The following is a 25,739-nucleotide window of genomic DNA, read 5'->3' as shown; positions in this document are numbered from 1 at the left end:
AGGGAAATGGGAGGAAGAAGGGGAATGGGGAAGGAGGGAAATGGGGGAAAGGAGGAGAATGGGGGCGAAAGGAGAGGAATAGGGGAAAGAGGGAAATGGGGGAAAGGAGGGGAATGGGGGAAAGGAGGTTAATGGGGAAAGGAGGGGAATGGGGGAAAGGAGGGGAATGGGGGGAAAGGAGGGGAATGGGGGAAAGGAGGGGAATGGGGAAAGGAGGGGAATGGGGAAGGAGGGGAATGGGGAAGAAGGGAAATGGGGAGGAGGAGGGAAATGGGGGAAGGAGGGGAATGGGGGAAAGGAGGGGAATGGGTGAATGGAGGGGAATGGGGGGAAGGAGGGGAATGGGGTAAAGGAGGGAAATGGGAGGAAGGAGGGGAATGGGGGGAAAGGAGAGGAAATGGGGTAAAGGAGGGAAATGGGGGAAAGGAGGGGAATGGGGGAAAGGAGGGGAATGGGGGAGGAGGGGAATGGGGGGAGGAGGGGAATGGGGGAAAGGAGGAGAATGGGGGGAAAGAAGAGGAATGGGGGAAAGGAGGGGAATGGGGGAAAGGAGGGGAATGGGTGAAAGGAGGGGAATGGGGGAAAGGAGAGGAATGGGGGAAAGGAGGGAAATGGGGGAAGGAGGGAAATGGGGGAAGGAGGGGAATGGGGGAAGGAGGGGAATGGGGGAGGGGAATGGGGAAGGAGGGAAATGGGGGGAAGGAGGGGAATGGGGGGAAGGAGAGCAATGGGGGTAGGAGGGGAATGGGGTGAAGGAGGGGAATGGGGGGAAGGAGGGGAATGGGGGGAAGGAGGGGAATGGGGGAAGGGGGGGAATGGGGGAAGGAGGGGAATGGGGGAAGGAGGGGAATTGGGTGAAGGAGGGGAATGGGGAAAGGAGGGGAATGGGGGGAAGGAGGGGAATGGGGGAAGGAGGGGAATGGGTTGAAGGGAGGGGAATGGGTTGAAGGGAGGGGAATGGGTTGTAGGGAGGGGAATGGGGTGAAAGGAGGGAATGGGGGGAAAGAGAGGAAATGGGGGGAAAGGAGGGGAATGGGGGGAAAGGAGTGGAATGGGGGAAAGGAGGGGAATGGGGGGAAAGGAGGGGAATGGGGGAAAGGAGGGGAATGGGGGAAAGGAGGGCAATGGGGGAAAGGAGGGGAATGGGGGAAAGGAGGGGAATCGGGGAAAGGAGGGGAATGGGGGAAAGGAGGGGAATGGGGTGGAAAGGAGGGGAATGGGGGGAAAGGAGAGGAATGGGGGAAAGGAGGGAAATGGGGGAAGGAGGGAATGGGGAAGGAGGGGAATGGGGGAAGGAGGGGAATGGGGGGAAAGAGGGGAATGGGGGAAGGAGGGGAATGGGGGAAAGAGGGGAATGGGGGGAAGGAGGGGAATAGGGGGAAGGAGGGGAATGGGGAAGGAGGGGAATGAGGGAAGGAGGGGAATGGGGGTAGGAGGAGAATGGGGGGAAGGAGGGGAATGGGGGGAAGGAGGGGAATGGGGGGAAGGAGGGGAATGGGGGGAAGGAGGGGAATGGGGGGAAGGAGGGGAATGGGGGAAGGAGGGGGAATGGGGGGGTTGAGGGGAATGGGTTGAAGGGAGGGAATGGGTTGAAGGGAGGGGAATGGGTTGCAGGGAGGGGAATGGGGGGAAAGGAGGGGAAATGGGGAAAGGAGGGAAATGGGGGTAAGGAGAGGAATGGGGGAAAGGAGGTCAATGGGGGAAAGGAGGGGAATGGGGGGAAAGGAGAGGAATGGGGAAAGGAGGGGAATGGGGGGAAAGGAGGGGAATGGGGGAAAGGAGGGGAATGGGGGAAAGGAGAGGAATGGGGGGAAAGGAGGGAAATGGGGGAAGGAGGGAAATGGGGGAAGGAGGGAAATGGGGGAAGGAGGGGAATGGGGGAAGGAGTGGAATGGTGGAAAGGAGAGGAATGGTGGAGAGGAGGGGACTGGGGGGAAGGAGGGGAATGGGGGAAAGGAGGGAAATGGGAGGAAGGAGGGGAATGGGGGAAAGGGGGGAAATGGGGGAAGGAGGGGAATGGGGAGAAGGGGGATGGGGGAAAGGAGGGGAATGGGGGAAAGGAGGGGAATGGGGGAAAGGAGGGGAATGGGGGGAGGAGGGGAATGGGGGAAAGGAGTGGAATGGGGGGAAAGGAGAGGAAATGGGGGAAAGGAGGGGAATGGGGGGAAAGGAGGGGAATGGGGAAAGGAGGGGAATGGGGGAAAGGAGGGTAATGGGGAAAGGAGGGAATGGGGGGAAAGGAAGGGAATGGGGGAAAGGAGTGGAATGGGGGAAAGGAGGGGAATGGGGAGGAGGGGAACTGGTTGAAGGGAGGGCAATGGGGGGAAAGGAGGTGAATGGGGGAAAGAGGGGAATGGGGGAAGGAGGGGAATGGGGGCAAGGAGGGGAATGGGGGAAGGAGGGGAATGGGGGAAGGAGGGGAATGGGGGAAGGAGGGGAATGGGGGAAGGAGGGGAATGGGGGAAGGAGGGGAATTGGAGGAAGGAGGGGAATGGGGGGAAGGAGGGGAATGGGGCAAAGGAGGGAAATGGGGGAAGGAGGGAATGGGGGGAAGGAGGGGAATGGGGGGAAGGAGGGGAATGGGGGGAAGGAGGGGAATGGGGGGAAGGAGGGAAATGGGGAAAGGAGGGGAATGGGGGGAAAGGAGGGGAATGGGGGAATGGAGGAAAGGAGGGAAATGGGGGAATGGAGGGGAATGGGGCAAAAGGAGGGGAATGGGAGAATGGAGGAAAGGAGGGAAATGGGGGAAAGGAGGAGAATGGGGCGAAAGGAGAGGAATAGGGGAAAGAGGGAAATGGGGGAAAGGAGGGGAATGGGGGAAAGGAGGTTAATGGGGAAAGGAGGGGAATGGGGGAAAGGAGGGGAATGGGGGGAAAGGAGGGGAATGGGGGAAAGGAGGGGAATGGGGGAAAGGAGGGAATGGGGAAGGAGGGGAATGGGGGAAGAAGGGAAATGGGGGAGGAGGAGGGAAATGGGGGAAGGAGGGGAATGGGGGAAAGGAGGGGAATGGGTGAATGGAGGGGAATGGGGGGAAGGAGGGGAATGGGGTAAAGGAGGGAAATGGGAGGAAGGAGGGGAATGGGGGGAAAGGAGAGGAAATGGGGTAAAGGAGGGAAATGGGGGAAAGGAGGGGAATGGGGAAAGGAGGGGAATGGGGGAGGAGGGGAATGGGGAGGAGGGGAATGGGGGAAAGGAGGAGAATGGGGGGAAAGAAGAGGAATGGGAGAAAGGAGGGGAATGGGGGAAAGGAGGGGAAATGGGGGAAAGGAGGGGAATGGGGGAAAGGAGAGGAATGGGGGAAAGGAGGGAAATGGGGGAAGGAGGGAAATGGGGGAAGGAGGGGAATGGGGGAGGGAGGGGAATGGGTGAGGGGAATGGGGAAGGAGGGGAATGGGGGGAAGGAGGGGAATGGGGGGAAGGAGAGCAATGGGGGTAGGAGGGGAATGGGGTGAAGGAGGGGAATGGGGGGGAAGGAGGGGAATGGGGGGAAGGAGGGGAATGGGGGAAGGAGGGGAATGGGGGAAGGAGGGGAATGGGGGAAGGAGGGGAATGGGGGAAGGAGGGGAATGGGGTGAAGGAGGGGAATGGGGAAAGGAGTGGAATGGGGGAAAGGAGGGAAATGGGAGGAAGGAGGGGAATGGGGAAGGAGGGGAATGGGGGAAGGAGGAGAATGGGTGGAAAGAGGGGAATGGGGGAAGGAGGGAATGGGGGAAGGAGGGAAATGGGGGATGGAGGGGAATGGGAGAAGGAGGGGAATGGGGGGAAAGAGGGGAATGGGGGAAGGAGGGGAATGGGGAAAGGAGTGGAATGGGGGAAAGGAGGGAAATGGGAGGAAGAAGGGGAATGGGGAAGGAGTATAATGGGGGAAAGGAGGAGAATGGGTTCGAAAGGAGAGGAATAGGGGAAAGAGGGAAATGGGGGAAAGGAGGGGAATGGGGGAAAGGAGGGGAATGGGGGGAAAGGAGGGGAATGGGGGAAAGGAGGGGAATGGGGGAAAGGAGGGGAATGGGGAAGGAGGGGAATGGGGGAAGAAGGGAAATGGGGGAGGAGGAGGGAAATGGGGGAAGGAGGGGAATGGGGGAAAGGAGGGGAATGGGTGAATGGAGGGGAATGGGGGGAAGGAGGGGAATGGGTAAAGGAGGGAAATGGGAGGAAGGAGGGGAATGGGGGGAAAGGAGAGGAAATGGGGTAAAGGAGGGAAATGGGGGAAAGGAGGGGAATGGGGGAAAGGAGGGGAATGGGGGAGGAGGGGAATGGGGGAGGAGGGGAATGGGGGAAAGGAGGAGAATGGGGGGAAAGAAGAGGAATGGGGGAAAGGAGGGGAATGGGGGAAAGGAGGGGAATGGGGGAAAGGAGGGGAATGGGGGAAAGGAGAGGAATGGGGGAAAGGAGGGAAATGGGGGAAGGAGGGAAATGGGGGAAGGAGGGGAATGGGGGAAGGAGGGGAATGGGGGAGGGGAATGGGGAAGGAGGGGAATGGGGGGAAGGAGGGGAATGGGGGGAAGGAGAGCAATGGGGGTAGGAGGGGAATGGGGTGAAGGAGGGGAATGGGGGGAAGGAGGGGAATGGGGGGAAGGAGGGGAATGGGGGAAGGAGGGGAATGGGGGAAGGAGGGGAATGGGGGAAGGAGGGGAATGGGGTGAAGGAGGGGAATGGGGAAAGGAGTGGAATGGGGGAAAGGAGGGAAATGGGAGGAAGGAGGGGAATGGGGAAGGAGGGGAATGGGGGAAGGAGGAGAATGGGTGGAAAGAGGGGAATGGGGGAAGGAGGGGAATGGGGGAAGGAGGGGAATGGGGGATGGAGGGGAATGGGGGAAGGAGGGGAATGGGGGGAAAGAGGGGAATGGGGAAGGAGGGGAATGGGGAAAGGAGTGGAATGGGGGAAAGGAGGGAAATGGGAGGAAGAAGGGGAATGGGGAAGGAGGGGAATGGGGGAAGGAGGAGAATGGGGGGAAAGAGGGGAATGGGGGGAGGAGGGGAATGGGGGGAGGAGGGGAATGGGGGGAGGAGGGGAATGGGGGAAGGAGGGAAATGGGGGAAGGAGGGGAAAGGGGGAAGGAGGGGATTGGGGGGAAAGAGGGGAATGGGGGAAGGAGGGGAATGGGGAAGGAGGGGAATGGGGGAAGGAGGGAATGGGGGAAGGAGGGGAATGGGGGGAAGGAGGGGAATGGGGGAAAGGAGGGGAATGGGGGAAGGAGGGGAATGGGGGGAAGGAGGGGAATGGGGGAAGGAGGGGAATGGGTTGAAGGGAGGGGAATGGGTTGAAGGGAGGGGAATGGGTTGTAGGGAGGGGAATGGGGTGAAAGGAGGGGAATGGGGGGAAAGAGAGGAAATGGGGGGAAAGGAGGGGAATGGGGGGAAAGGAGTGGAATGGGGGAAAGGAGGGGGAATGGGGGAAAGGAGGGGAATGGGGGAAAGGAGGGGAATGGGGGAAAGAAGGGGAATGGAGGTAAGGAGGGGAATGGGGGAAAGGAGGGCAATGGGGGAAAGGAGGGGAATGGGGGGAAAGGAGAGGAATGGGGGAAAGGAGGAAAATGGGGGGAAAGGAGAGGAAATGGGGGAAATGAGGGGAATGGGGGAAAGGAGGGGAATGGGGGAAAGGAGGGGAATGGAGGGGAAAGGAGGGGAATGGGGGGAAAGGAGTGGAATGGGGGAAAGGAGGGAAATGGGGGAAGGAGGGGAATGGGGGAAGGAGGGGAATGGGGGGAGGGGAATGGGGAAGGAGGGGAATGGGGGGAAGGAGGGGAATGGGGGGAAGGAGGGGAATGGGGGAAGGAGGGGAATGGGGGTAGGAGGGGAATGGGGGAAAGGAGGTTAATGGGGAAAGGAGGGGAATGGGGGAAAGGAGGGGAATGGGGGGAAAGGAGGGGAATGGGGGAAAGGAGGGGAATGGGGGAAAGGAGGGGAATGGGGAAGGAGGGGAATGGGGGAAGAAGGGAAATGGGGGAGGAGGAGGGAAATGGGGGAAGGAGGGGAATGGGGGAAAGGAGGGGAATGGGTGAATGGAGGGGAATGGGGGGAAGGAGGGGAATGGGGTAAAGGAGGGAAATGGGAGGAAGGAGGGGAATGGGGGGAAAGGAGAGGAAATGGGGTAAAGGAGGGAAATGGGGGGAAAGGAGGGGAATGGGGGAAAAGGAGGGGAATGGGGGAGGAGGGGAATGGGGGAGGAGGGAATGGGGGAAAGGAGGAGAATGGGGGGAAAGAAGAGGAATGGGGGAAAGGAGGGGAATGGGGGAAAGGAGGGGAAATGGGGAAAGGAGGGGAATGGGGGAAAGGAGAGGAATGGGGGAAAGGAGGGAAATGGGGGAAGGAGGGAAATGGGGAAGGAGGGGAATGGGGAGGAGGGGAATGGGGGAGGGGAATGAGGAAGGAGGGGAATGGGGGGAAGGAGGGGAATGGGGGGAATGAGAGCAATGGGGGTAGGAGGGGAATGGGGTGAAGGAGGGGAAATGGGGGGAAGGAGGGGAATGGGGGGAAGGAGGGAATGGGGGAAGGAGGGGAATGGGGGAAGGAGGGGAATGGGGGAAGGAGGGGAATGGGGTGAAGGAGGGGAATGGGGAAAGGAGTGGAATGGGGAAAGGAGGGAAATGGGGAAGGAGGAGAATGGGTGGAAAGAGGGGAATGGGGGAAGGAGGGGAATGGGGAAGGAGGGAAATGGGGGATGGAGGGGAATGGGGGAAGGAGGGGAATGGGGGGAAAGAGGGAATGGGGAAGGAGGGGAATGGGGAAAGGAGTGGAATGGGGGAAAGGAGGGAAATGGGAGGAAGAAGGGGAATGGGGAAGGAGGGGAATGGGGGAAGGAGGAGAATGGGGGGAAAGAGGGGAATGGGGGGAGGAGGGGAATGGGGGAGGAGGGGAATGGGGGAAGGAGGGAAATGGGGGAAGGAGGGGAAAGGGGGAAGGAGGGGATTGGGGGGAAAGAGGGGAATGGGGGAAGGAGGGGAATGGGGGAAGGAGGGAATGGGGAAGGAGGGGAATGGGGGGAAGGAGGGGAATGGGGGAAGGAGGGGAATGGGGGAAGGAGGGGAATGGGGGAAGGAGGGGAATGGGTTGAAGGGAGGGGAATGGGTTGAAGGGAGGGGAATGGGTTGTAGGGAGGGGAATGGGGTGAAAGGAGGGGAATGGGGGGAAAGAGAGGAAATGGGGGGAAAGGGGGGGAATGGGGGGAAAGGAGTGGAATGGGGGAAAGGAGGGGAATGGGGGAAAGGAGGGGAATGGGCGAAAGGAGGGGAATGGGGGAAAGGAGGGGAATGGGGGTAAGGAGGGGAATGGGGGAAAGGAGGGCAATGGGGGAAAGGAGGGGAATGGGGGGAAAGGAGAGGAATGGGGGAAAGGAGGAGAATGGGGGGAAAGGAGAGGAATGGGGGAAATGAGGGGAATGGGGGAAAGGAGGGAATGGGGGAAAGGAGGGGAATGGGGGGAAAGGAGGGGAATGGGGGAAAGGAGAGGAATGGGGGAAAGGAGGGAAATGGGGGAAGGAGGGGAATGGGGAAGGAGGGGAATGGGGGGAGGGGAATGGGGAAGGAGGGGAATGGGGGGAAGGAGGGGAATGGGGGGAAGGAGGGGAATGGGGGAAGGAGGGGAATGGGGGTAGGAGGGGAATGGGGGAAGGAGGGGAATGGGGGGAAGGAGGGGAATGGGGGAAGGAGGGGAATGGGGGGAAGGAGGGGAATGGGGGAAGGAGGGGAATGGGGAAAGGAGGGGAATGGGGGAAAGGAGGGAAATGGGAGGAAGGAGGGGAATGGGGGGAAGGAGGGAAACAGCACGGGAATTTGAAAAAGCGCGGGAGCTGCGAGCCAGAGGGGACCGTTTAAAAGGTCGCTGCCTGGGTGAGGTAAGTACTGATTAACTTCCTTACCTTGCAGGTCAGCTGTTTAGTTCGGGAGTGAGAGCTGGGACCTTAGAATCAGCGCGGGAATTTGAAAACGCGCGGGTGCTGCGAGGCAGAGGGGACCGTTTAAAAGGCCGCTGCCTGGGTGAGGTAAGTACTGATTAACTTCCTTACCTTGCAGGTCAGCTGTTTAGTTCGGGAGTGAGAGCTGGGACCTTAGAATCAGCGCGGGAATTTGAAAAAGCGCGGGAGCTGCGAGGCAGAGGGGACCTTTTAAAAGGTCGCTGCCTGGGTGAGGTAAGTACTGATTAACAACTTACTTACCTTGCAGGCCAAGTCGATTTCAGCAGGAGCGGAGCAGGCTAGTCCATTTCAGCGGGGGCAGTGCGGAAGTGATTTCTGGGAGGTAAGTCTCTCCTTTAAATTTCTTTTAAAAAATTTTAGTGTTTTAGGTGGGAACAGGAAGTCGACCCGCAGACTTCTGGGAAGACCCTCACCAATAAATTCTGGTGGAGAGGAAACCCGAGACACTACACGTGTAGTGTCTCCCACCCGCCCTCCTCCTCTAACCTAATAATAAAACCCTTTGGTGTGAGGTAAGTACCATATTTTATTATTGTTATTAATATTTTTTTTTATATAAAAAATTTAATTTAGTTGTTAGCCAGATCTTGGTAGAAAGTTAGAGGGATGGCAGGGAAGGGAGTGCAATGTTCCTCCTGCAGGATGTTTGAGGTGAGGGATGCAGTTAGTGCCCCTGCTGATTTTACCTGCAGGAAGTGCTGCCATCTCCAGCTCCTCCAAGACCGAGTTAGGGAACTGGAGCTGGAGTTGGAAGAACTTCGGATCATTCGGGAGGCAGAGGGGGTCATAGATAGCAGCTTCAGGGAATTAGTTACACCAAAGATTGGAGATAGGTGGGTAACTGTAAGAGGGACTGGGAAAAAACAGTCAGTGCAGGGATCCCCTGCGGTCGTTCCCCTGAGAAACAAGTATACCGCTTTGGATACTTGTGGGGGGGGGGACTTACCAGGGGTAAGCCATGGGGTACGGGCCTCTGGCACGGAGTCTGTCCCTGTTGCTCAGAAGGGAAGGGGGGAGAGGAGCAGAGCATGAGTAATTGGGGACTCGATAGTCAGGGGCACAGATAGGAGATTTTGTGGGAGCGTGAGAGACTCACGTTTGGTATGTTGCCTCCCAGGTGCAAGGGTACTTGATGTCTCGGATCGTGTTTTCCGGGTCCTTAAGGGGGAGGGGGAGCAGTCCCAAGTCGTGGTCCACATTGGCACTAACGATATAGGTAGGAAAGGGGATAAGGATGTCAGGCAGGCTTTCAGGGAGCTAGGATGGAAGCTCAGAACTAGAACAAACAGAGTTGTTATCTCTGGGTTGTTGCCCGTGCCACGTGATAGTGAGATGAGGAATAGGGAGAGAGAGCAATTAAACACGTGGCTACAGGGATGGTGCAGGCGGGAGGGATTCAGATTTCTGGATAACTGGGGCTCTTTCTGGGGAAGGTGGGACCTCTACAGACAGGATGGTCTACATCTGAACCTGCGGGACACAAATATCCTGGGGGGGAGATTTGTTAGTGCTCTTTGGGGGGGTTTAAATTAATGCAGCAGGGGCATGGGAACCTGGATTGTAGTTTTAGGGTAAGGGAGAATGAGAGTGTAGAGATCAGGAGCTCAGATTTGACGTCGCAGGAGGGGGCCAGTGTTCAGGTAGGTGGTTTGAAGTGTGTCTACTTCAATGCCAGGAGTATACGAAATAAGGTAGGGGAACTGGCAGCATAGGTTGGTACCTGGGACTTCGATGATGTGGCCATTTCGGAGACATGGATAGAGCAGGGACAGGAGTGGATGTTGCAGGTTCCGGGGTTTAGGTGTTTTAGTAAGCTCAGAGAAAGAGGCAAAAGAGGGGGAGGTGTGGCGCTGCTAGTCAAGAGCAGTATTACGGTGGCGGAGAGGATGCTAGATGGGGACTCATCTTCCGAGGTAGTATGGGCTGAGGTTAGAAACATGAAAGGAGAGGTCACACTGTTGGGAGTCTTCTATAGGCCTCCAAATAGTTCGAGGGATGTAGAGGAAAGGATGGCGAGGATGATCCTGGATAAGAGCGAAAGTAACAGGGTAGTTATTATGGGAGACTTTAACTTTCCAAATATTGACTGGAAAAGATATAGTTTGAGTACATTAGATGGGTCGTTTTTTGTACAGTGTGTGCAGGAGGGTTTCCTGACACAGTTTGTTGACAGGCCAACAAGAGGTGAGGCCACATTGGATTTGGTTTTGGGTAATGAACCAGGCCAGGTGTTGGATTTGGAGGTAGGTGAGCACTTTGGGGACAGTGACCACAATTCGGTGACGTTTACGTTAAGGATGGAAAGGGATAAGTATACACCGCAGGGCAAGAGTTATAGCTGGGGGAAGGGAAATTATGATGCCATTAGACGTGACTTGGGGGGGATAAGGTGGAGAAGTAGGCTGCAAGTGTTGGACACACTGGATAAGTGGAGCTTGTTCAAGGATCAGCTACTGCGTGTACTTGATAAGTATGTACCGGTCAGGCAGGGAGGAAGGTGCCGAGCGAGGGAACCGTGGTTTACCAAAGAAGTGGAATCTCTTGTTAAGAGGAAGAAGGAGGCCTATGTGAAGATGAGGTGTGAAGTTTCAGTTGGGGCGATGGATAGTTACAAGGTAGCGAGGAAGGATCTAAAGAGAGAGCTAAGACAAGCAAGGAGGGGACATGAGAAGTATTTGGCAGGAAGGATCAAGAAAAACCCAAAAGCTTTCTATAGGTATGTCAGGAATAAGCGAATGACTAGGGAAAGAGTAGGACCAGTCAAGGACAGGGATGGGAAGTTGTGTGTAGAGTCTGAAGAGATAGGCGAGATACTAAATGAATATTTTTCGTCAGTATTCACTCAGGAAAAAGATAATGTTGTGGAGGAGAATGCTGAGCTCCAGGTAAATAGATTAGATGGCATTGCGGTACGTAGGGAAGAGGTGTTGGCAATTCTGGACAGGCTGAAAATAGATAAGTCCCCGGGACCAGATGGGATTTATCCTAGGATTCTCTGGGAGGCCAGGGAAGAGATTGCTGGACCATTGGCTTTGATTTTTATGTCATCATTGGCTACAGGAATAGTGCCAGAGGACTGGAGGATAGCAAATGTGGTCCCTTTGTTCAAAAAGGGGAGCAGAGACAACCCCGGCAACTAGAGACCGGTGAGCCTCACGTCTGTAGTGGGTAAGGTCTTGGAGGGGATTATAAGAGACAAGATTTATAATCATCTAGATAGGAATAATATGATCAGGGATAGTCAGCATGGCTTTGTGAAGGGTAGGTCATGCCTCACAAACCTTATTGAGTTCTTTGAGAAGGTGACTGAACAGGTAGACGAGGGTAGAGCAGTTGATGTGGTGTATATGGATTTCAGCAAAGCGTTTGATAAGGTTCCCCACGGTAGGCTATTGCAGAAAATACGGAGGCTGGGGATTGAGGGTGATTTAGAGATGTGGATCAGAAATTGGCTAGCTGAAAGAAGACAGAGGGTGGTGGTTGATGGGAAATGTTCAGAATGGAGTTCAGTCACAAGTGGAGTACCACAAGGATCTGTTCTGGGGCCGTTGCTGTTTGTCATTTTTATCAATGACCTAGAGGAAGGCGCAGAAGGGTGGGTGAGTAAATTTGCAAACGATACTAAAGTCGGTGGTGTTGTCGATAGTGTGGAAGGAAGTAGCAGGTTACAGAGGGATATAGATAAGCTGCAGAGCTGGGCTGAGAGGTGGCAAATGGAGTTTAATGTAGAGAAGTGTGAGGTGATTCACTTTGGAAGGAATAACAGGAATGTGGAATATTTGGCTAATGGAAAAGTTCTTGAAAGTGTGGATGAGCAGAGGGATCTAGGTGTCCATGTACATAGATCCCTGAAAGTTGCCACCCAGGTTGATAGGGTGGTGAAGAAGGCCTATGGAGTGTTGCCCTTTATTGGTAGAGGGATTGAGTTCCGGAGTCAGGAGGTCATGTTGCAGCTGTACAGAACTCTGGTACGGCCGCATTTGGAGTATTGCGTACAGATCTGGTCACCGCATTATAGGAAGGACGTGGAGGCTTTGGAGCGGGTGCAGAGGAGATTTACCAGGATGTTGCCTGGTATGGAGGGAAAATCTTATGAGGAAAGGCTGATGGACTTGAGGTTGTTTTCGTTGGAGAGAAGAAGGTTAAGAGGAGACTTAATAGAGGCATACAAAATGATTAGGGGGTTGGATAGGGTGGACAGTGAGAGCCTTCTCCCGCGGATGGAAATGGCTGGCACGAGGGGACATAACTTTCAACTGAGGGGTAATAGATATAGGACAGAGGTCCGAGGTAGGTTCTTTTCGCAAAGAGTAGTGAGGCCGTGGAATGCCCTACCTGCTACAGTAGTGAACTCGCCAACATTGGGGGCATTTAAAAGTTTATTGGATAAACATATGGATGATAATGGTATAGTGTAGGTTAGATGGCTTTTGTTTCGGTGCAACATCGTGGGCCGAAGGGCCTGTACTGCGCTGTATTGTTCTATGTTCTATGTTCTATGAAATGGGGGAATGGGGGAAGGAGGGAAATGGGGGAAAGGAGGGGAATGGGGGAAAGGAGGGGAATGGGGGAAAGGAGGGAAATGGGGGAAAGGAGGGAAATGGGAGGAAGGAGGGGAATGGGGGGGGAAGGAGGGAAATGGGAGAAGGAGGGGAACGGGGGAAAGAGGGGAATGGGGGCAAGGAGGGGAATGGGGGCAAGGAGGGGAATGGGGGGCAGGAGGGGAATGGGGGGGCAGGAGGGGAATGGGGGAAGGAGGGGAATGGGGGAAGGAGGGGAATGGGGGGAAGGAGGGGAATGGGGGGAAGGAGGGGAATGGGGGGAAGGAGGGGAATGGGGGGAAGGAGGGGAATGGGGGGAAGGAGGGGAATGGGGGTAAGGAGGGGAATGGGGGTAAGGAGGGGAATGGGGGTAAGGAGGGGAATGGGGGTAAGGAGGGGAATGGGGGTAAGGAGGGAAATGAGGGGAAGGAGGGGAATGGGGAAAGGAGGGCAATGGGGGAAAGGAGGGCAATGTGGGAAAGGAGGGCAATGGGTGGAAGGAGTGGAATGGGGGGAAGGAGTGGAATGGGGGGAAGGAGGGGAATGGGGGAAGAAGTGAAATGGGGGAAGGAGGGGAATGGGGAAGGAGGGAAATGAGGGGAAGGAGGGGAATGGGGAAAGGGGGCAATGGGGGAAAGGAGGGCAATGGGGGAAAGGAGGGCAATGGGTGGAAGGAGTGGAATGGGGGAAGGAGGGAAATGAGGGGAAGGAGGGAAATGGGGGAAGGAGGGGAATGGGGGAAGGAGGGGAATGGGGGAAGGAGGGAAATGAGGGGAAGGAGGGAAATGGGGGAAGGAGGGGAATGGGGGAAGAAGTGGAAAGGGGGAAGGAGGGAAATGGGGGAAGGAGGGAAATGGGGGAAGGAGGGGAATGGGGGAAAGGAGGGGAATGGGGAAAGGAGGGGAATGGGGGAAAGGAGGGGAATGTGAGGAAGGAGGGGAATGGGGGAAGGAGGGGAATGGGGGGAAGGAGGGGAATGGGGGAAGGAGGGGAATGGGGGGAAGGAGGGGAATGGGGGAAGGAGGGAAATGGGGGAAAGGAGGGGAATGGGGGGAAGGAGGGGAATGGGGGGAAAGGAGGGGAAGGGGGTAAAGGAGAGGAAATGGGGTAAAGGAGGGGAATGGGTGAAAGGAGGGGAATGGGGAGGGGGGAATGGGGGAGGAGGGCAATGGTTTGAAGGGAGGGGAATGGGGGGAAAGGTGGGGAATGGGGGGAAAGGAGAGGAATGGGGAAAGGAGGGGAATGGGGGGAAAGGAGGAGAATGGTGGAAAGGAGGAGAATGGGGGAAAGGAGAAGAATGGGGGAAGGAGGGGAATGGGAGAAAGGAGGAGAATGGGGGAAAGGAGAGGAATGGGGGAAGGAGGGGAATGGGGGAAAGGAGGGGAATGGGGGGAAGGAGGGGAATGGGGGAAAGGAGGGGAATGGGGGAAAGGAGGGGAATGGGGGAAAGGAGGGGAATGGGGGAAAGGAGGGGAATGGGGGAAAGGAGGGAAATGGGGGCAAGGAGGGGAATGGGGGAAAGGAGGGGAATGGGGGAAAGGAGGGGGATGGGGGAAAGGAGGGGATTGGGGGGAAAGGAGGGAAATGGAGGCAAGGAGGGGAATGGTTTGAAGGGAGGGGAATGGGGGGAAAGGAAGGAAATGGGGGAAGGAGGGGAATGGGGGGAAAGGAGAGGAATGGGGGAAAGGAGGAGAATGGGGGAAAGGAGGGGAATGGGGGGAAAGGAGGGGAATGGGGGAAAGGAGAGGAATGGGGGGAAAGGAGAGGAATGGGGGAAGGAGGGGAATGGGGGAAAGGAGGGGAACGGGGGAAAGGAGGGGAATGGGGGAAAAGGAGAGGAATGGGGGAAGGAGGGGAATGGGGGAAAGGAGGGGAATGGGGGAAAGGAGGGGAATGGGGGAAAGGAGGGGAATGGGGGAAAAGGAAGGGAATGACAGCAAGGGGGGAAGGAGGGGAATGTGGGGAAGGAGGGAAATGGGGGAAGGAGGGGAATGGGGGAAGGAGGGGAATGGGGGAAAGGAGGGAAATGGGGAAGGAAGGGAATGGGGGAAAGGAGGAGAATGGGGGGAAAGGAGAGGAATGGGGGAAGGAGGGGAATGGGGCAAAGGAGGGGAATGGGGGAAAAGGAGAGGAATGGGGGAAAGAGAGGAATGGGGGAAAGGAGAGGAATGGGGAAAGGAGGGGAATGGGGGAAAGGAGGGGAATGGGGGAAAGGAGGGGAATGGGGGAAAAGGAAGGGAATGACAGCAAGGAGGGGCATGGGGGGAAGGAGGGGAATGTGGGGAAGGAGGGAAATGGATGAAGGAGGGGAATGGGGGAAGGAGGGGAATGGGGGAAAGGAGGGAAATGGGAGGAAGGAGGGTAATGGGGGGAAGGAGGGAAATGGGGGAAGGAGGGGAATGGGGGAAAGGAGGGGAATGGGGGAAAGGAGGGGAATGGGGGAAAGGAGGGAAATGGGGGAAAGGAGGGAAATGGGAGGAAGGAGGGGAAGGGGGGAAGGAGGGAAATGGGTGAAAGGAGAGGAATGGGGGAAAGGAGGGAAATGGGCGGAAGGAGGGAAATGGGGGAAGGACGGGAATGGGGGGAAGGAGGGTAATGGGGGGAAGGAGGGTAATGGGGGAAGGAGGGGAATGGGGGAAAAAGGGGAATGGGGGAAAGGATGGAAATGGGGGAAGGAGGGGAATGGGGGAAAGAGGGGAATGAGGGAAAGGAGGGAAATGGGGGAAGGAGGGGAATGGGGGAAAGGACGGAAATGGGGGAAAGGAGGGAAATGGGGGAAAGGAGGGAAATGGGGAAGGAGGGGAATGGGGAATGGGGGAATGGAGGAAAGGAGGGAAATGGGGGAATGGAGGGGAATGGGGGCGAAAGGAGGGGAGTGGGAGAATGGGGGAAGAAGGGAAATGGGGGAAAGGAGGGAAATGGGGGAAAGAAGGGGAATGGGGGAAGGAGGGGAATGGGGGGAAGGAGGGGAATGGGGAAAGGAGGGAAATGGGGAATGGGGGAAGAGGGGAATGGGGGGATTGGAGGGGAATGGAGGAAAGGAGGGGAATGGGGAGGGGGGGAATGGGGGAGGAGGGCAATGGTTTGAAGGGAGGGGAATGGGGGGAAAGGTGGGGAATGGGGGGAAAGGAGAGGAATGGGGAAAGGAGGAGAATGGGGGAAAGGAGGGGAATGGGGGGAAAGGAGGAGAATGGGGAAAGGAGGAGAATGGGGGAAAGGAGAAGAATGGGGGAAGGAGGGGAATGGGAGAAAGGAGGAGAATGGGGGAAAGGAGAGGAATGGGGGAAGGAGGGGAATGGGGGAAAGGAGGGGAATGGGGGGAAGGAGGGGAATGGGGGGAAGGAGGGGAATGGGGGAAAGGAGGGGAATGGGGGAAAGGAGGGGAATGGGGGAAAGGAGGGGAATGGGGGAAAGGAGGGGAATGGGGGAAAGGAGGGAAATGGGGGCAAGGAGGGGAATGGGGGAAAGGAGGGGAATGGGGGAAAGGAGGGGGATGGGGGAAAGGAGGGGATTGGGGGGAAAGGAGGGAAATGGAGGCAAGGAGGGGAATGGTTTGAAGGGAGGGGAATGGGGGGAAAGGAAGGAAATGGGGGAAGAAGGGGAATGGGGGGAAAGGAGAGGAATGGGGGAAAGGAGGAGAATGGGGGAAAGGAGGGGAATGGGGGGAAAGGAGGGGAATGGGGGGAAAGGAGAGGAATGGGGGGAAAGGAGAGGAATGGGGGAAGGAGGGGAATGGGGGAAAGGAGGGGAATGGGGGAAAAGGAGAGGAATGGGGGAAGGAGGGGAATGGGGGAAAGGAGGGGAATGGGGGAAAGGAGGGGAATGGGGGAAAGGAGGGGAATGGGGGAAAAGGAAGGGAATGACAGCAAGGGGGGAAGGAGGGGAATGTGGGGAAGGAGGGAAATGGGGGAAGGAGGGGAATGGGGGAAGGAGGGGAATGGGGGAAAGGAGGGAAATGGGGAAGGAAGGGAATGGGGGAAAGGAGGAGAATGGGGGGAAAGGAGAGGAATGGGGGAAGGAGGGGAATGGGGCAAAGGAGGGGAATGGGGAAAAGGAGAGGAATGGGGGAAAGAGAGGAATGGGGGAAAGGAGAGGAATGGGGGAAAGGAGGGGAATGGGGGAAAGGAGGGGAATGGGGGAAAGGAGGGGAATGGGGGAAAAGGAAGGGAATGACAGCAAGGAGGGGCATGGGGGGAAGGAGGGGAATGTGGGGAAGGAGGGAAATGGATGAAGGAGGGGAATGGGGGAAGGAGGGGAATGGGGGAAAGGACGGAAATGGGGGAAAGGAGGGAAATGGGGGAAAGGAGGGAAATGGGGAAGGAGGGGAATGGGGAATGGGGAATGGAGGAAAGGAGGGAAATGGGGGAATGGAGGGGAATGGGGGCGAAAGGAGGGGAGTGGGAGAATGGGGGAAGAAGGGAAATGGGGGAAAGGAGGGAAATGGGGGAAAGAAGGGGAATGGGGGAAGGAGGGGAATGGGGGGAAGGAGGGGAATGGGGGAAAGGAGGGAAATGGGGAATGGGGAAGAGGGGAATGGGGGGAAAGGAGGGGAATGGAGGAAAGGAGGGTAATGGGGGAAAGGAGGGGAATGGGGGAGGAGGGGAATGGGGGGAAGGAGGGGAATGGGGGAAAGGAGGGAAATGGGGGAAAGGAGAGGAAATGGGGTAAAGGAGGGGAATGGGGGAAAGGAGGGAAATGGGGAAGGAGGGGAATGGGGAAAGGAGGGGAATGGGGGAAAGGAGGGGAATGGGGGAATGGAGGAATGGAGGGAAATGGGGATTGGAGGAGAATGGGGGCGAAAGGAGGGGAATGGGGGGAAGGTGGGGAATGGGGGAAAGGTGGGGAATGGGGGAAAGGAGGGGAATGGGGGAAAGGAGGGGAATGGGGGAAAGGAGGGGAATGGGGGAAAGGAGGGGAATGGGGGAAAGGAGGGGAATGGGGGGAAGGAGGGGAATGGGGGGAAGGAGGGAAATGGGAGGAAGGAGGGGAATGGGGGAAAGGGGGAAAATGGGGGGAAACAGGGAAATGGGGGAAGGAGGGGAATGGGGGAAGGAGAGAAATGGGGGAAAGGAGGGGAATGCGGGGAAGGAGGGAAAGGAGAGGAATGGGGGAAAGGAGGGTGTTATAACTTGCCTACTGACGATTGGCTGGGGACTAATGACTATCCCACAATCCTATGGGAGTATGAACTTCCCCAATGAGGGGGGCGGAGAAACTCCTACCATAAATAAGCTGGCCAGTCCAGGAACCAGGAGGAAGGAGACGGTAGCAAGGGACGTTACTGCTACTGTTATGTATGTATTGTTATAGTAAATAAACGTTATTATTTTGTATCCTCAAAACTCGTGCTGGATTCTTCGAGGCCCTTACAAAACTGGCGACGAAGGTAAAAGTGAATAGCTGTCTACACTGCTGAAGCCACCTCCCTGGATTTTTGTTGGATACAGGTTGGAAGTTGTTTTCTATTATACCATGCCTCTGTACGGACGTTTGGATGTTTTTGATGCTGCGCTGGAAAGCTGGAACCAGTACACACAACGGATGCGTTACTATTTCCGGGCAAACAATATCACTGAAAACGAGCGCCAGGTGGTCATATTGCTCACCGCCTGCAGGCCGCATACGTTTGGGGTGATTAGGAGCCTTACGTACCCAGCTGCGCCGGACACCAAAACGTTTAACGAACTTGTGAATATAGTGGGGCAACACTTTAACCCAACCCCGTCCACGATAGTCCAGCGTTACCGGTTTATTACTGCTGAGAGGACCCCTGGAGAATCCCTTGCCGATTTTTTTTATCCAGGCTACGCGGGATTGCGGAATACTGTGACTATGGTGAGACCTTGTCAGAAATGTTACGCGACCGTTTGGTTTGCGGTATTAACGATGCGGCCACCCAGAGAAAGTTGTTAGCGGAGCCAACATTGACTTTTCAACAGGCAATACAAATAGTCTTGTCCCGAGAGAGCGCAGAGCGAGGAGTACAGGAGCTACAGGGAATGGAAGTGCATGCCTTGGGGCGCAACCCTTTCCGCCCAAAAACGTCCCCCCGCACTCCTGCGGTACCTTGGGGGAGGCAACGACCAGACCGATGCCAGTGGCCATCGGACATTCCTCCCCGAAGGGAGCCTTCTCCAGAGCCAATGGATGAGGAGCCATGTCCGTGTCAGACTTGTAGGCGCCGACCCCGTTGCGGACGGCGGTCCTGGGGACGCCAGAGGCGCCGTCGTTCCGACCGAAACTGGGACCAGCCCAGGGGCCGTAACTGGGACCAGCTCAGAGGCCATACCTTCCATGTGGGTGAACCTGCGGCGACCTCTCCTGAGGACGTGGAGATGGAGGACGACTGCTTGCAGCTGCATTGTGTGGCAGCTCCCCGTGTGGCCCCCATTAAGGTGACAGTACGCGTCAATGGCCACCCGCTGGAGATGGAGTTGGATACTGGCGCAGCGGTCTCCGTGATCGCCCAGAGGACATTCGACCGCATCAAGCAGGGTATACAGACACTTACATTAACTGACTCACAGGCCAGGTTGGCCACCTACACGGGGGAACCACTGGACATTGCAGGAACTACAATGACCCCTGTTGTCTATGGACGCCAGGAGGGGCGTTTCCCACTTATCGTAGTGCGTGGCCATGGGCCCAGCCTGTTGGGTCGGGACTGGTTGCGCCATTTGCGGTTGCAATGGCAGCACATCCTCCAAACAGTTTCTGGAGGGTTGACTGAGGTGCTAGGACGATACCCAGAGGTATTCCAACCTGGTTTGGGGAAAATAACAGGGGCTGTAGCCCGTATCCAAGTTGAACCAGGATCCACGCTGCGCTATTTCCGGGCGCGCCCAGTGCCTTACGCTTTGCTCGAGAAGGTAGAAGGGGAGCTCACTCGTTTGGAGAATTTGGGTATTATCAGGCCCGTCCGTTTTGCTGACTGGGCAGCACCAATTGTACCAGTAATGAAGCCAGATGCCACAGTTCGCTTGTGTGGCGACTATAAACTTACAGTGAATACAGTTTCCCGACTCGACCGATACCCAATGCCTCGCATAGAGGATCTCTACGCGAAACTTGCAGGCGGACTCTCAGTCACAAAATTAGATATGAGTCACGCCTACCTGCAGTTGGAGCTGGACCCTGCCTCCCGACCATATGTAACAATTAACACACACCGGGGCCTGTATGAATATACACGGTTGCCCTTTGGAGTATCCTCTGCCTGCGCAATTTTTCAACGTGTTATGGAGGGCATTTTGAGAGATTTACCACGTGTGGCTGTCTACCTAGATGACGTGTTGATTACAGGGACGTCGGAGCAAGAGCATTTGGAAAATCTGGAGGCTGTCCTTAAACGCCTTTCGGAGGCTGGAGTCTGTTTACGTCACACAAAGTGCGTATTTCAGGCAAAAGAAGTAGTCTACCTAGGTTATCGGGTGGGCCGCGAGGGTCTGCACCCCGTCGCAGAGAAGGTGCGTGCAATTCAACATGCCCCCACCCCGACTGACACTTCGCATCTTCGTTCTTTTCTCGGTCTCGTAAACTATTACGGGAAGTTCCTCCCCAATCTGGCAACTACGCTGGCCCCTTTACACCTGCTGCTAAAGAAAAATCACACCTGGGTTTGGGGTCAGCCGCAAGAAACCGCTTTCCGGCGGGTAAAGCAACAATTGTCGTCGTCTGGGTTACTAACCCACTATGATCCGGGAAAGCCTTTGCTCGTCACATGTGATGCATCCCCGTATGGTATTGGGGCCGTCCTGTCCCACAAGATGGAGAACGGGGCCGAGCGACCGATAGCTTTCGCCTCCCGCACATTGACTGCAGCGGAGAAAAAGTACGCGCAGATCGAGAAGGAGGGCCTGGCAGTGGTTTTCGCGGTGAAACGCTTCCACCAGTATGTGTACGGCCGCCATTTCACTATCGTGACTGATCATAAGCCCCTGCTGGGACTCTTCAGAGAGGATAAGCCAATACCGCCCATTGCTTCTGCACGGATCCAGCGCTGGGCTTTGTTGCTTGCTGCATATGAGTATTCTCTGGAGCACAAACCAGGTACGCAGATAGCAAATGCTGACGCACTGAGCCGATTGCCTTTATCAACTGGCCCCATGTCGACCCCCACGACCGGTGAGGTGGTCGCAACCCTAAATTTTATGGACACCTTGCCTGTCACTGCATCACAGATCCGTGAGTGGACCCAGACGGAGCCAGTCCTGTCAAAGGTTCGGCACATAGTCCTGTATGGTGGGCAGCATAGACAGCTCCCAGGCGAGTTGCGGGCATTTTCCTCCAAGCTGTCAGAGTTCAGCGTGGAAGACGGCATCCTCTTGTGGGGGACGCGTGTGATTGTCCCGGAAAAAGGGCATCGTGACAAATACATGAATAGGATGGGAATAGAGAGATTCGGTACTCTGGAAGTGTAGAAGATTTTAGTTTAGATGGGCAGCATGGTCGGCGCAGGCTTGAAGGGCCGAAGGATCTGTTCCTGTGCTGTACTTTTCTTTGTTCTTTGTTTGACCTCTGGTTCTAGACACACCCACCACTGGGAGCATCCTCCCTGCATTTTCACTGTCTAGTCCTGTTAGAATTTTATAAGTTTCTATGAGTTCCTCCCTCATTCTTCTGAACTCCAGTGAGAACAATCCCAACCTAGTCAATGTCTCCTCATATGACATTCCCGCCTTCCCTGGAATCAGTCTGGTAAACCTTCGCTGCACTCCCTCGAGAGCAAGAACATCCTTCCTCAGACAAGGAGACCAAAACTGCACACAATACTCCAGGTGTGGCCTCACCTAGGCCCTCTATAATTGCAACAACACATCCCTGCTCCTATTCTCGAAACCTCTCGCAATGAAGGCCAACATACCATTTACCTTCTTTACCGCCTGTTGCATCTGCATGCTTACCTTCAGCGAATGGTGCACAAGGACACCGAGGTCCCACTGCACACTCCCCTCTCCCAATTTACAACTGTTCAGGTAGTAATCTGCCTTCCGGTTTTTGCTTCCAAAGTGAATAACCTCACAGTTATCCAAATTATACTGCGTCTGCCATTGATTTGCCCACTCGCCCACCCTGTCCAGATCATGCTGTAGGATCCCTGCATCCTCGTCACAATTCACCCTCCCACCTATCTTGGTATCATCTGAAAACTTTGAGATGTTACATTTTGTTCCCTCATCCAAATCACTAATATATTTTGAGAATAGCTGGGGTCCCAGCACCGATCCCTGTGACACCCCACTAGTTACTGCCTGCCAATTTGAAAAGGACCAAAATTCCTACTTTTCGTTTCCTCTCTGCCAACCAGTTTTCTATCCATCTCAATACATTTCCCCCAATCCCATGCCCTTTAATTTTGCACAATAATCTCTTATGTGGGACTTTGTCAAATATCTTCAGAAAGTCCAAATATACCACATCGATGGCTCACCCTTGTCAACTGTACTAGTTACATCTTCACAGAATAACAACAGATTTGTCGAGCATGATTTCCCCTTCATTCATCCATGCTGACTCTGACTGATCCTTCCACTGCTATCTAAATGTTCCGCTATGAAATCCTTGATAGTGGATTCAAGAATTTTCCCCACTCCTGATGTTAGGCTTACTGGCCTATAATTCCCTGCTTTCTCTCTACCTCCCTTTCTGAATATTGGAGTGACGCAAGCTACCCTCCAATCTGCAAGGACTGTTACAGAATCTAGAGAATCCTGGAAGTTGACCACCAATGCATCCACTGTTTCCAGAGCCAACTCCTTAAGCACTCTGGGATGCAGATGACCAGGCCCTGGGGATTTATCCGCCTTCAATCCCATCAATTTTTCCAACATCATTTCTCTACTAATATTGATCTCCCTCAGTTCTTCCCTCTCACTAAACCTTTCATTATCCAACATTTTCTGGTGTCTGATTTTGTGTCCCCTTTTGTGAAGACAGAACCAATGCATGTATTCAATTGCTCAACCATTTCTTTGTCCCTTATTATATATTCCCCTGCATTTGTCTTTACCAATCTCTTTCGCTTCACATGTCTATAGAACCTATTCATGTCAGTCTTTATGTTTCCTGCAAGCTTACTTTCGTACTGTATTTTCCCCTTCTTAATCAATCCCTTGGTCCTTCTTTGCTGAATTCTAAACTGCTCTCAATCCTCAGACCTATTATTTTTCTTGGCCAATCTGTATGTTTCTTCCTTGGATCAAATACTATTTCTAATTTCCTTTGTAAGCCATGGATTGGCCCTCTTACCCATTTTACTTTTGTGCCAGACAGGATTGAACAGTTGCTTCAGATCCTCCATGCGTTCCTTGAATGTTAGCCATTGCCTATCCACTGTCATCCCTTTAAGTAACTCTCCCCAATCAATCAAGGCCAACTGACATCTCATATCTTCATCGTCTCCGAATCAACTACTTCACTCTCCACCTTGAGAAAAAATAGCTGAGGAAATAGTGGAGGCGTTAGTTATGATCTTTCAAAAGTCACTGGAGTCAGGGAAAGTCCCAGAGGATTGGAAAATCGCTGTTGTAACCCCCCTGTTCAAGAAGGGAACAAGGAAAAAGATGGAAAATTATTGGCCAATTAGCCTAACCTCGGTTGTTGGCAAGATTCTAGAATCCATTGTTAAGGATGAGATTTCTAAATTCTTGGAAGTGCGGGGTCGGATTAGGACAAGTCAGCATGGATTTAGTAAGGGGAGGTCGTGCCTGACAAACCTGTTAGAGTTCTTTGAAGAGATAACAAATAGGTTAGACCAAGGAGAGCCAATGGATGTTATCTATCTTGACTTCCAAAAGGCCTTTGATAAGGTGCCTCACGGGAGACTGCTGAGTAAAATAAGGGCCCATGGTATTCGAGGCAAGGTACTAACATGGATTGACGATTGGCTGTCAGGCAGAAGGCAGAGAGTTGGGATAAAAGGTTCTTTTTCGGAATGGCAACCGGTGACGAGTGGTGTCCCGCAGGGTTCAGTGTTGGGGCCACAGCTGTTCTCTTTATATATTAACGATCTAGATGACGGGACTGGGGGCATTCTGGCTAAGTTTGCCGATGATACAAAGATAGGTGGAGGGGCAGGTAGTATGGAGGAGGTGGGGAGGCTGCAGAAAGATTTAGACAATTTAGGAGAGTGGTCCAAGAAATGGCTGGTGAAATTCAACGTGGGCAAGTGCGAGGTCTTGCACTTTGGAAAAAAGAATAGAGGCATGGACTATTTTCTAAACGGTGACAAAATTCATAATGCTGAAGTGCAAAGGGACTTGGGAGTCCTAGTCCAGGATTCTCTAAAGGTAAACTTGCAGGTTGAGTCCGTAATTAAGAAAGCAAATGCAATGTTGTCATTCATCTCAAGAGGCTTGGAATATAAAAGCAGGGATGTACTTCTGAAGCTTTATAAAGCATTAGTTAGGCCCCATTTAGAATACTGTGAGCAATTTTGGGCCCCACACCCCAGGAAGGACATACTGGCACTGGAGTGGGTCCAGCGGAGATTCACACGGATGATCCCAGGAATGGTAGGCCTACATACGATGAACGTCTGAGGATCCTGGGATTATATTCATTGGAGTTTAGGAGGTTGAGGGGAGATCTAATAGAAACTTACAAGATAATGAATGGCTTAGATAGGGTGGATGTAGGGAAGTTGTTTCCATTAGCAGGGGAGACTAGGACCCGGGGGCACAGCTTTAGAATAAAAGGGAGTCACTTTAGAACAGGGATGAGGAGAAATTTCTTCAGCCAGAGAGTGGTAGGTCTGTGGAATTCATTGCCACAGAGGGCGGTGGAGGCCGGGACGTTGAGTGTCTTTAAGACAGAAGTTGATAAATTCTTGATTTCTCGAGGAATTAAGGGCTATGGAGAGAGAGCGGGTAAATGGAGTTGAAATCAGCCATGATTGAATGGTGGAGTGGACTCGATGGGCCGAATGGCCTTACTTCCGCTCCTATGTCTTATGGTCTTATGGTTTTATGGTGTTTTGGTCACATGTGATACCTCCCCATATGGGTTTGGGGCAGTGTCATCCCACTGTGTTGACGACAGAACAAAGAGGCCAATAACCTACACATCAAAGGCTTTGGTCGATGTGGAGCACAATTATGCTCAGATCGTGAAAGAAGGGCAGGCTGTTGTTTTTGCGGTGAAGAAATTCTACCAATACATTTATGGGTGACAGTTTACGATTGTAACAGACCACAAGCCATTGCTTGGGTTCTTTAATGAGGACAAAGCAATTCCGCCGACAACATCTACCTGGATACAGCATTAGGCTCTCCTGTTAGCGGCGTATGAGTACATGTTTGAATATCGCCCAGGCATGCATATGGCAAATGCGGATGCTTTGAGCCGACTTCATTGCCGACATGCCCCCCATCTCTGACGAGGTCGTATTGGCCTTAGATTCTATGGATACCTTGCCAGTCACCACTACACGAGTTCGTCACTGGACGCAGAAGGACCCAGTCTTAGCAAAGTTAAGCCATGTCGTCTTGCACAGGGGTCAGCAAGGAAAACATGCTGCAGAACTATGGGTTTTCGTGGCCAATCAGCAAGAGCTCAGCTTGGAGGATACCATTCTCCTGTGGGGAGCTTGCATTCTAATTCCAAGTCAGGGCCCATACAATGGACACCCGGGGGTGTCAACAGTGAAAATGCTTGCCACGAGCTAAGTATGGTGGTCAGGCTTGGATTGTGATATCAAGCGGCTGGCCCAGCAATATAGCACATGCCAGGAACACCAAAAACTCCCACCACAACCCATGGGAATGGCCAGGCTGACCTTGGGTGCACCTGCATGCGGACTTCGCCGGACCCTTTCAAGGTTCGATGTTCTCGCATTTCAAATGGTTAGATGTCCATTGAATGCCGTCCACCATTACAAAGGTTACCATCGAGAGGCTGCACCTCTCATTCAGCATCCATGGCATTCCGGAGGTATTTGTCACGGACAAGTGGTACCCCGTTTACTAGCGAGGAGTTTGAGGAGTATGTGCACTTTACAAAGTCAAATGGGGTGAAGCACATCTGGACCACCCCACACCACCTTCCTCGACCGGTCTGGGAGAATGAACGGTATAGGCATTCAAGAGGGGCATGAGGAAACAGGCCACGGGATCCGTGCAAACGAGGTTGGCACATTTTTGTTCAGCTACCATACCACGCCACACATAACAACTGAAGTGCCACCAGCGGAACTGCTAATGGGCCGGAGGCTGAGATTCCGCCTTCGCCTGACATTCCCCGATATTAGCAGGAAAGCAGAATGGAAACAAGACCTCCAGAGGCAGT

Source organism: Scyliorhinus torazame, chromosome 11, assembly GCF_047496885.1.
Source record: "Scyliorhinus torazame isolate Kashiwa2021f chromosome 11, sScyTor2.1, whole genome shotgun sequence".
Lineage (NCBI taxonomy): Eukaryota > Metazoa > Chordata > Chondrichthyes > Carcharhiniformes > Scyliorhinidae > Scyliorhinus > Scyliorhinus torazame.
Note: the sequence above shows the minus strand (reverse complement) of the source record.